The sequence below is a fragment of the Macadamia integrifolia genome, chromosome 14, assembly GCF_013358625.1.
Source record: "Macadamia integrifolia cultivar HAES 741 chromosome 14, SCU_Mint_v3, whole genome shotgun sequence".
Taxonomy (NCBI): Eukaryota; Viridiplantae; Streptophyta; class Magnoliopsida; order Proteales; family Proteaceae; genus Macadamia; species Macadamia integrifolia.
The window spans coordinates 11405362-11414553 of record NC_056570.1 but is presented as its reverse complement, the minus strand read 5'-3'; the positions used below and the strand labels follow the sequence as shown (position 1 = coordinate 11414553).

The 9192-nt window shown below is 35.6% G+C and overlaps 1 long non-coding RNA gene across 2 annotated transcripts; it reads right to left on the bottom strand.

Annotated features, from left to right (window-relative positions):
- Window positions 1–2293: 2293 nt before the first annotated feature.
- On the bottom strand, window positions 2294–7706 carry LOC122061839. 2 transcript variants are annotated; one of them, XR_006134729.1, is made up of 5 exons: window positions 7516–7706; window positions 5146–5614; window positions 4807–5006; window positions 4155–4343; window positions 2294–3578 (listed from the first exon to the last, which is right to left on the bottom strand). It is a non-coding gene; the product is annotated as an uncharacterized LOC122061839 (long non-coding RNA). The 2 variants fall into 2 exon arrangements; XR_006134728.1 differs by lacking the exon at window positions 7516–7706 and having other exon boundaries at window positions 5146–7499.
- Between the last annotated feature and the right edge of the window lie 1486 nt (window positions 7707–9192).

Genomic DNA, 9192 nt, shown 5'->3' with positions numbered 1-9192 from the left:
AGGTTTTAAATTTTTAGTTTTACATTATTGCTCTACCTTTCCCCCAAGGTTCATCGCTAGATTATGCATTGGCTTTGCCTCTCTCTAGCTATAGAATCATCATTTTATTTTGATTATTTATATTGCATCCCTTCCCCTAAAGCCAAGTAGAAAACCCCTTGTAAGAGTACTCTCTAGTCAAGTAGGGAAGCTCGTATTATTTATGGTGCATCCCTCAGGCTAAGTAGAGATACCTACTTGTGTACCTCTCTAGCTTTTTCCCATTTTTATCTTATTTATTTATTTTTTATTTCAGCACTTTTACTTTCAGTTATTTACTTTTTATTTTCGTGGTTTGAGTATTTAAATTCTTAGATGATGAATGGTTACGGTTATATGTAAATGGTTAAGTTTTTAATTTCAATTCCAATTTCCAAATTCCCTAGTTGTGTTGGTTAGGATGTTTTTAGATGCATTGTGTTAGGACGGTAATTAGAAGTAGATCACCATATAATCAATCGTTACACTTTCGCATCACTAAAAGAAGCTAAAAATAAAGTGGTTGCTCTCCTAGTGTTCGACCCACTAGCTACACTAATCCATACGCTTGCGGTTACTTTTAAAATTCAAACATCTATGACCAACTCAAATTCCTACAGCATTTAGATGATATAACTTAACTTTGTCTAATTTAGGTGGATTTCACCCACTTGGGTTTGGAATGCATGCATGCAACTCAATTGTGTAGATAGGTAGCATGCATTTTAATCATTATACATCTTACAGTTATGAATTACAGTAAATGTTACCTTATAGGAAAATTTTGGGTTCTATGGTACCAATTGGAAAGGGAGAAACAGAGAAAATGTACATGAGTTCTCCAGTTCCAAATATGAAACATAGATTCTTAATTAAAGGGTTTTCTACATTGAATCCCAACCCAATTCATGGGTTTAGTTGGTAGGATAACTAGGTTTTAGGGAACTAAGGTCAAATTGTTAAATTAAGAGGTGAAAGAGGGAGAGAAAGAGAGGTAATCCACTAATCTTTGTGTAGATGGTGAGTGAATGCTGAATATCCCTTCCCCTTTAGCTTAATTCCTCTTCTTCTTCTTCTTCCCTTCTTCCCTTCTTCCCTTCTTCCCTTCTTCCCATCTTCTTCCTCTCCTTTTTTCTTCAAATTGGGACATGAGCAAAAGATCACACTTTATATAATTAAGGTCTTATGACTAAGGCATGTTTGAAAAAAAGATGTGTGTGTGTATGTGTGTGTGTGTGTGTGTTGTTTTTTTTTTATTCTTGGGTTTCGTCTATAAGAGCCCACCTCCATATGGGTTATGTACATTGATTTCCCATATGATATAAAGTATGAGCCATCGGGGAGGTGATTCTGGTATCGTGTTCGACATCCTAACTGTATCGTTATGCAAGGTCAAGTATATTACATATGGTTAGGATGATTTATCTTGTTCTACGCCCCCTTGCCAACCAGAAGATAGGTGTTGGATAACCAATAGTGGTAACTCTGATGAGACTTTTCGGAATATCATTTCCGCAGTACGATGTGATTATTACCAGAGGCAGACCGAGCCCGAGTGACTGATGTATGATTCCAAGACCATGGCGCTAGGACAGCGCTATTAAGGGTTTTCTCGGTGAATAAGGTTGCATTTCAAGACCTATAGACTCCTAACCATAGCTAAGGTTTGTACCATTGAGTGATTAATGGACAATTCCGAGACTAGGGTACTACCTAAAGTGTTGCAGTGGCACTTTACCCAGTGACTTAGTTTTTTGCTAGATGGATAATAAAATGAACTACATCATACAATACAGAAACCCCATCCCTCATTGAGCTGAGTGAAGCTCAAACCACGTGCACATTCCTTTATAAATGATGATGCAGGTACAATGTACCTATGAGTAGCGGCACTTCCTCCTCCATGGCCGGGTATGAAGACTAATGGACTCCAAAGACCGAGTAGCATTATGGAGATTGTGCATGCAACGATTGTGCTTATCAGGCATCGCGACAGACGAAATGTGCTATCCATTGTCATTTTTGCATTTTGGATGTTATACTTGTGGAATACTATGAACTATGTTCTGATATTTAATTGATGAGATAAAGTGAGTTATGTAATATTATATCACATTAGAATTCCTCCAGTACAATATCATGGTTACTATTTTATCTTTTCCACTGCATTTGATTTGATGATTATTGTTATGGATTGTGAGTGCAAAGTACAGCTTCTGAAATCGTGATAAGTCTTGTAGGATGATGGTAAGCATCCTGGTCATGGTCCGAGTGCTTGTAAATAACGTGGTATGACATTCTCTAGTTAATATTAGAGGCTACCAATCATCAAAAGAAAAATCCCTCTTAGATTACAAAACACCTCACCAAATAGGTGGATTCACTAGAGTACAAAAACCCTCCCCTCAAAATCCGCCATGACAAATACTAGATAAATCAGAATCACATGCCTTATTCCCTTGATCAAGTGAACAATATCATGTATGAGGAAACCCGTCATGACAAAAAATCACCCCGTGTAATCGGATTGAAACTATGAATCGATCACAATAATGGGAGAAAAAATTGTTTGTGCTCCTTTTTTTCTTTTTGACATGCTTTATAGATAGATTTCCAGTTCACCATCAAAAGCTATGATCATAATTCACTGCGCAAAACAATAGCTGATGGTGTCTCGAACAGGGCCATGTCCATGCGGTTTGGACTTTTAACACCAGATATGGACCAGATAATTCAGGACCAGCCATGGTCTGAAAGGGCAGATTTATCTGTAGGTGAAAGATTGTACAAGGATAAGCAGGAGTTTTTGTTACTCCCAACAGGAACGAAGCGATCAAGCCCAACAATGGGGGCTGTTCAAGGCCCATGAGTTGCATGAGCGAGGTGGTTAAGCTTCAAAGTGAACTCTCACATATCCTGGTGGGCACATCTTCCGTTTCTGTTTCAAGTTTCAACCACACTAAAGGAAAACCATGACTTTGGAAAGGTAGGCGACAATAGCTTTGATCTGAACAAGACACCACAGCAAACGCCTAAAAGGAAGAAGCACAGGCCCACAGTCGTCGTACAAGGCAAATGCAAAAGGACTCCGAAGCCCGTGACTCCAAAGCTGGCAAGTGACAAACAGAACCCAACAGGGAAGAGGAAGCATGTGAGGACGAAAGGCCTCGAAACCTCAGAAAATCCACTTGCAGAGGCTGTAGGGGAGGCAGGTGCTAAATTTTGACTTGGAAGACCAAGGAAGAGAAATGAAGCCATGTTCCAGCCTAAGCAATGGCAAAAACAGCCATCCTCTCATCCAACGACATGCTCAAGCAGAGGAAATCAGTAGCAAAACGTGTGCCATTTAGCAGTGTGGCTCACAATCTATGTCAAAACGTCAAAATGATCCCAATAGCAATCTCATGTACCATTTGTTGAGAAAGAACAAGCAAGGCAATTCTTCGCAGGCTACACCATCATCAGATCATTGCTCTTATCCACTTCTCATTCTACAATATGCTCTCTTATTGCTGTTTGACTGCAGGGGAAATCTTGCAGCAAGGGACATGATGGCAGAACTGCAAAGGAAAGGAAAGGAAATGGTAGACACCATCAAATGGCAAGTAAATATTGAAGAACGAGAAGTAGACAACAGCAATGAATCCATTGGGAACAATACAGGCTCTACTAACAATTCAAGAGACAAGCAGTCACCTGTTTGCAGGAGCAGTCTAGGCCATAAAAACCTCGACAATTTTTTTATTTATTTAATTTTGTTTATCATACTGCTAAACAGTTTGCATCAGACTGCCAACCCACCCATTTCAGTCACTGAGTAAACTACCCAGTCTGATGCAAGTTTGAAATATCATAGCTGAAACCATTATTATATTTTCAGAAAAGGATTACAGAGTTGAAGAGAGGACTCATTCTCACTTTGAAATGATCGTATATGACTTTCTCTGGGATGCTTCGTCTTTCTTTTACTTTTCGTTTCTGCAGGTATCTAAACAATGAAATCAAGAATTGAAAACAGAGGATTATTTTCCCTGAGTAAACTACCCAGTCTGATGCAAGTTTGAAATATCATAGCTGAAACCATTATTATATTTTCAGAAAAGGATTACAGAGTTGAAGAGAGGACTCATTCTCACTTTGAAATGATCGTATATGACTTTCTCTGGGATGCTTCGTCTTTCTTTTGCTTTTCAGTTTCTGCCAAAGGTGGATCCTTAAGTAATTTGATTAGTCTTGAGTTGATTTTCTCTGCTGATGGCAACGCCGAAGGTGGAGATTTAATCAAAGTCTTATTTTCTTCCAGTCTGGGAATGCCCAATTTATATCTGTACATCCATTTCCTTATTTTAGTAACATAATCATTGCTAATATGTAGCAAAAAAAAAAAAAAAAGCGAGAGGAATATCAAGTCATTTGTATGATAGATAAGGTGAAATCAACAATTGAAAGTTGAAATACAGATGGAAACTCTTTGACGGCATGTGTAATACATGAAAATATTTATTTTAACTCTTAAAAGGTTATAATTACTCAGGATAAAGTAAATAAAGAAATTTAGCTCCATATAGGAAAGAAAACCAAAACATTTTGATTGACCTTTCCCCATACAAAACAAATTTTGCTACATCATTCCACATGTGGCTAAAAATTGGTGAGCCACCCTAATAAGCTTATCAAGACAGATCATTCAAATGACCTTTTCCCTGTCCTAGCAAACAATTCAAATTTTGCTACATCATTCCACAAGTGCCAATCTACAAGGAATCCATAATGCAGCGAGTAACCCACCTTTTTTCCTCATCTATTATTATGCAAGCAATTATAATATGAACCAAGATCGCTCAACCAACTCTGAGTTCTGGAATAACAGCAATTGCCAATCTGAGCCTCTGAGTGAGTTAACACAAGGTCTTCTCTTATTACTCCAATTTGTTTACTTTCCTTCCTATGATTGTTCTACTGTTCCTCTGTAGTAATTTTTTGATTACCTGTTTCATTTAAGAGGGAAGAAAAAAAGCATTCAGTAATAAGAACCAAAGTTTTGGATTTTTTTTTTTTTTTTTTTAAGTTTATTTGATTTTGTGTGAGATAATCTCAGAAAGATACTGAAGTGATGGGATGACTTACAGATGGATTACCAGTTCTTCATCACAGTTATGATCTTAATTCACACCCAAAACAATGGCTGACTATCCCTCAGACGGGGTTGCATCCATACAGTTTGCAACGGTAACACCAGAGAAGGGCCAGATAATTCAAGAAATAACAAATTCATCTGAAGGTGAGAGATTGTATAGGAAACAGGATAAGCAAGAAGTATTGACTAGTCCCAATGGGAATGAAATTTTTTAGCTTGACAATGGGGGATGCTCACTGCCCATGAGACGCACGAATGAGGTGACAGAGCTTCAAACTGAATTCTCACACCTCCAAGTGAGCACATCTGCTGCCATTTCAACTACATTAATGGAAAACAATCCTCAAGTAATTTGATTAGTCTTAAGTTGGTTTTCTCTACTGATGGCAATGCCGAAGGTGGAGATTTAATCAATTTGTATATTCTTCCAGTCTGGGAATGCCCGAGATAAATTTATCTCTGTACATCCATTTCCTTATTTTAGTAACATAATTATTGCTGATATTTAGCAAAAAAAAAAAAAAAAAAGGCCGGAGGATTATCAAGTCATTTATAGGATAGATATGGTGAAATCAACAATTGAAAGTTGAAATACAGATGGAAACTCTTTGATGGCATGTGTAATACATGAAAATACATATTTTAACTCTTAAAAAGTTATAATTACTCAGGATAAAGTAAATAAAGATATGATTGGCTCCATGTAGGGAAGAACCAAAACATTTTACTGACATTCCACACGTGACTAAAAAGTGGTGAGCACCCTAATAAGCTTACCAAGATGGATCATTCAAATGACCTTTTCCCTTTTCATAATACCATAACCACATATAATAAAAAAAAAAATTGAGTATAAAACATGATTCTAGAAGTAGTAAATCCTGATAAATTCCGTAAATCCATGGACTGCAATGACAACATGTTTTTACATTAAAGAAGTAGTGAATCAATTTTTTGTGATATCTTGTAAACCCAAAGAACTCTATCAAGAGGCAATACAGAGATAAAATAAAGTATAAAAAAATAAAAAAGAAGCTAAAGGGAAGTGTCTCTTAGACTTTCAACAGCACACTCATGCTTTTAATGCTATCATTTTATGACATCCTATATTTAAGTTTAGTGACAACTAATAATCTGAATAGTATTCTATACAAAATGAACCTCCAGTTTCTTTCTTAGTATCATATCGGTAGATTAGAAGAAAAGGAGAATCTGAATATGTAGTAATACAAATCAACTGATGAGGAATCTAAATATCTAGTAATACAATAGAGCTTTTATGGAAAAATATCTAAACTTCTTGGACTAATTCATATAACATTTTTTCCCTCAGCTTTTAACCCCCAAGAATTATCATTTTATTCAATTAGGACTTCAATCATATGGACCTCCCTCAGTTTTAATCGCACTCAACTATAATCTGAAGGCAACGATCCATCAAGTCGCATAAAGTAATTTTTATGATAGTAGTAGTCTTCACATTAAAGAGGAAGTCCAAAAACATTGAAAAATAAGATCTCAACTCAGATCAAATAAGCCTCTCACCCTAAGTACTGGAAGGCTACCAAAAAATCTTGTTTTTTATCACATTTTATAGATAGAAACACCGAATTTTAAAAATCCATTCTTGGAAGAATGGCCAGAGGTTTAGTACAAAACTTTCAATCTTTTGACTGATTATGAGACAATTAATACCACAGCAAAATGTGACCCATAGCCATTAAAATTCCATAAATAGAATAAATGTGTTCTTAGGTCCGATGTGCAAAACGTTTTTTGTCGATATTTTTGTCTGTGACAATATTCTTGTCTATGTTTGTCATGCATACTCGGTATTGATTCCCACACATGGTATTAAACAAAAAAAATTACATCATGCACCCAAACACATATAAATGGCATGTCCATCTTTACCAACTAAATAACGCACAAAACAGGGGCGATGCACAACAAAATTAAAGCAGCTAAAAGTAGAAATTCAAATTGGAATACTTCTGAACCATTTTCCAGTCTACACAAGAAAAAACAGAGAGAAATTAATCATAAGAATGTTAGTTGTACTGTATACCAAGAATCCAATCAATCATTTCCTTCCCTGTGAAAGGAAAAATGCCTTCTGTGGAAGAAACAAATTATCAGAGGTAGAAATCACAACACAATAGTAGAAATCAGAAAACAAAAGAAGTGAAGCAAAGATGAAAATATTAACTAAAGAAATCTAAAAGGCATAAATCGATGCTCTCCCCATCCTCTGAAGGAACAATAGTTGATCTCAGCAAAAAGATGTACAAAGGAAATAGATAACCAAACTTCAACTTGAGAAGATACAAAACCCTAGAATATGAAATGTGAAAGCTCACCTTTCAGCTGTATCAAACAAAGACAGAAGTGTAGTGAAATCACAAAAAGACTCATTTTCATTTCTTCAGAGAAATCACCATGAGTCCTTACTTTCTCCCTCTAGATGAAGAAGAGGTAGTGAGAGAAAAGGATCGAGAACATCTAAAAAGAGAAACGAAGATTGAAACAGTAAGAGAGAGAGAGAGAGAGAGAGAGACCAATGGCCTGAAGCTTTCCCACTGGCCGCTATAAATAGTTTTGCTGGCCACCTTTTGGCATCCAACTTCTTTGTGATCGAAGTTACTGAAATGCCCTTCCGTTCAATCTCCTATTGTTCCACTCTTATGGTACTCAGTATTTTATGGTTATAACATAATAATAGGAAGAAAGATCTCTGTTTATTTGTTGTTTTAATAAAATATTAAAATGAACAAAAGAGAAAAAAAAAACTTGTATATAATAATATTCACTAGTAATTTATAATTTTATATGACATAAGCTTGAAAAATTATATATTATATAGGGCAAGAGAATGCTACCTTAATAGTACAAGTATATGCCAATGTGTGGGCCTATTGGAGGACGTGCAGGAGTGTCTTCAACAGAGGGGTATCACAGTCTAGGTGAAATCAAAGGGAAGCCAACATTTGTGCCAGCCTGCGAAGTAACACAATGGTAGCATGTACTTAAAAAAAAAAAATTGTATTGCCTTGTGGTGCAACTAAATGGCAGCATGTATTTTTTTGGAACTTTGATTTCAATTAAGTGTATAATTTTTTAGACTATTTGTCCTCCAGTTTTTACGCTCATAAATATTTGATAAACTTTTAAATATTGAAGAAAAATGTTTAGCTGCTAATGAAGTTGTCTACGTATATAATAAATGGGAGTGACAAAAAAGTTACCTGAGCATAAAATAGCACTATTAAGCACATAAACAACACTATTAAGCATGAGGTGCTAGATTTGCGCTCCGCACAAAATCTTTATTGTTAGCAAAATAAATTCTCAAGACCGAGAGTAATAAATGCACTATTAAATCCTTGAAGGCATTGAGACAAGGGACTGTTACTCTTGGAAGGCTTTTACGAACAATGTCGATGTTTTAGATAGGATGACAGTGGAATTGAGTAAATAATTACTTCTTAAAAGATCGAATTTAAGATTGTAATCATTTTAGAATTAATAGTCGGCAACAATACTTTCATGATATGTTTGATTGCAGCTCGCTACTTAAAGAACTTCTCATATTTCATTAAAATTTAACTATTTTCCTTCAATTTATATATGACATCATATTGAAGTCACATTACCTAAGCAAAATTCCAGTTTTATCAAAATCTAGACTCATACTTTCGATGGAGGTCTACCTTGCTTTTGGTTGTTAGAGTAAAATTAAGAATATAATAAAGGACCACGTTTTCCTAATGTCACAATGAACGGGAATGCATCATGACCACGTGCAATAGGGAGAGAGAGAGGATAACATCTGGAGCGTCCCATCATTCAACCACCGATGCAGGAAAATTTGTCCTATAACAAATTTTCATAATTCCTAATTGTATGACTTGATTTTATGAAGCTATGCATTTGGTGCAATTTGAAATCTTAACTAAACAAATAGATTTTAAAGGTAAAAACTTATTTTTATTTTCATAAAATAAAAATTGTTTCATTAAGTCCTCATTCGATTAGAC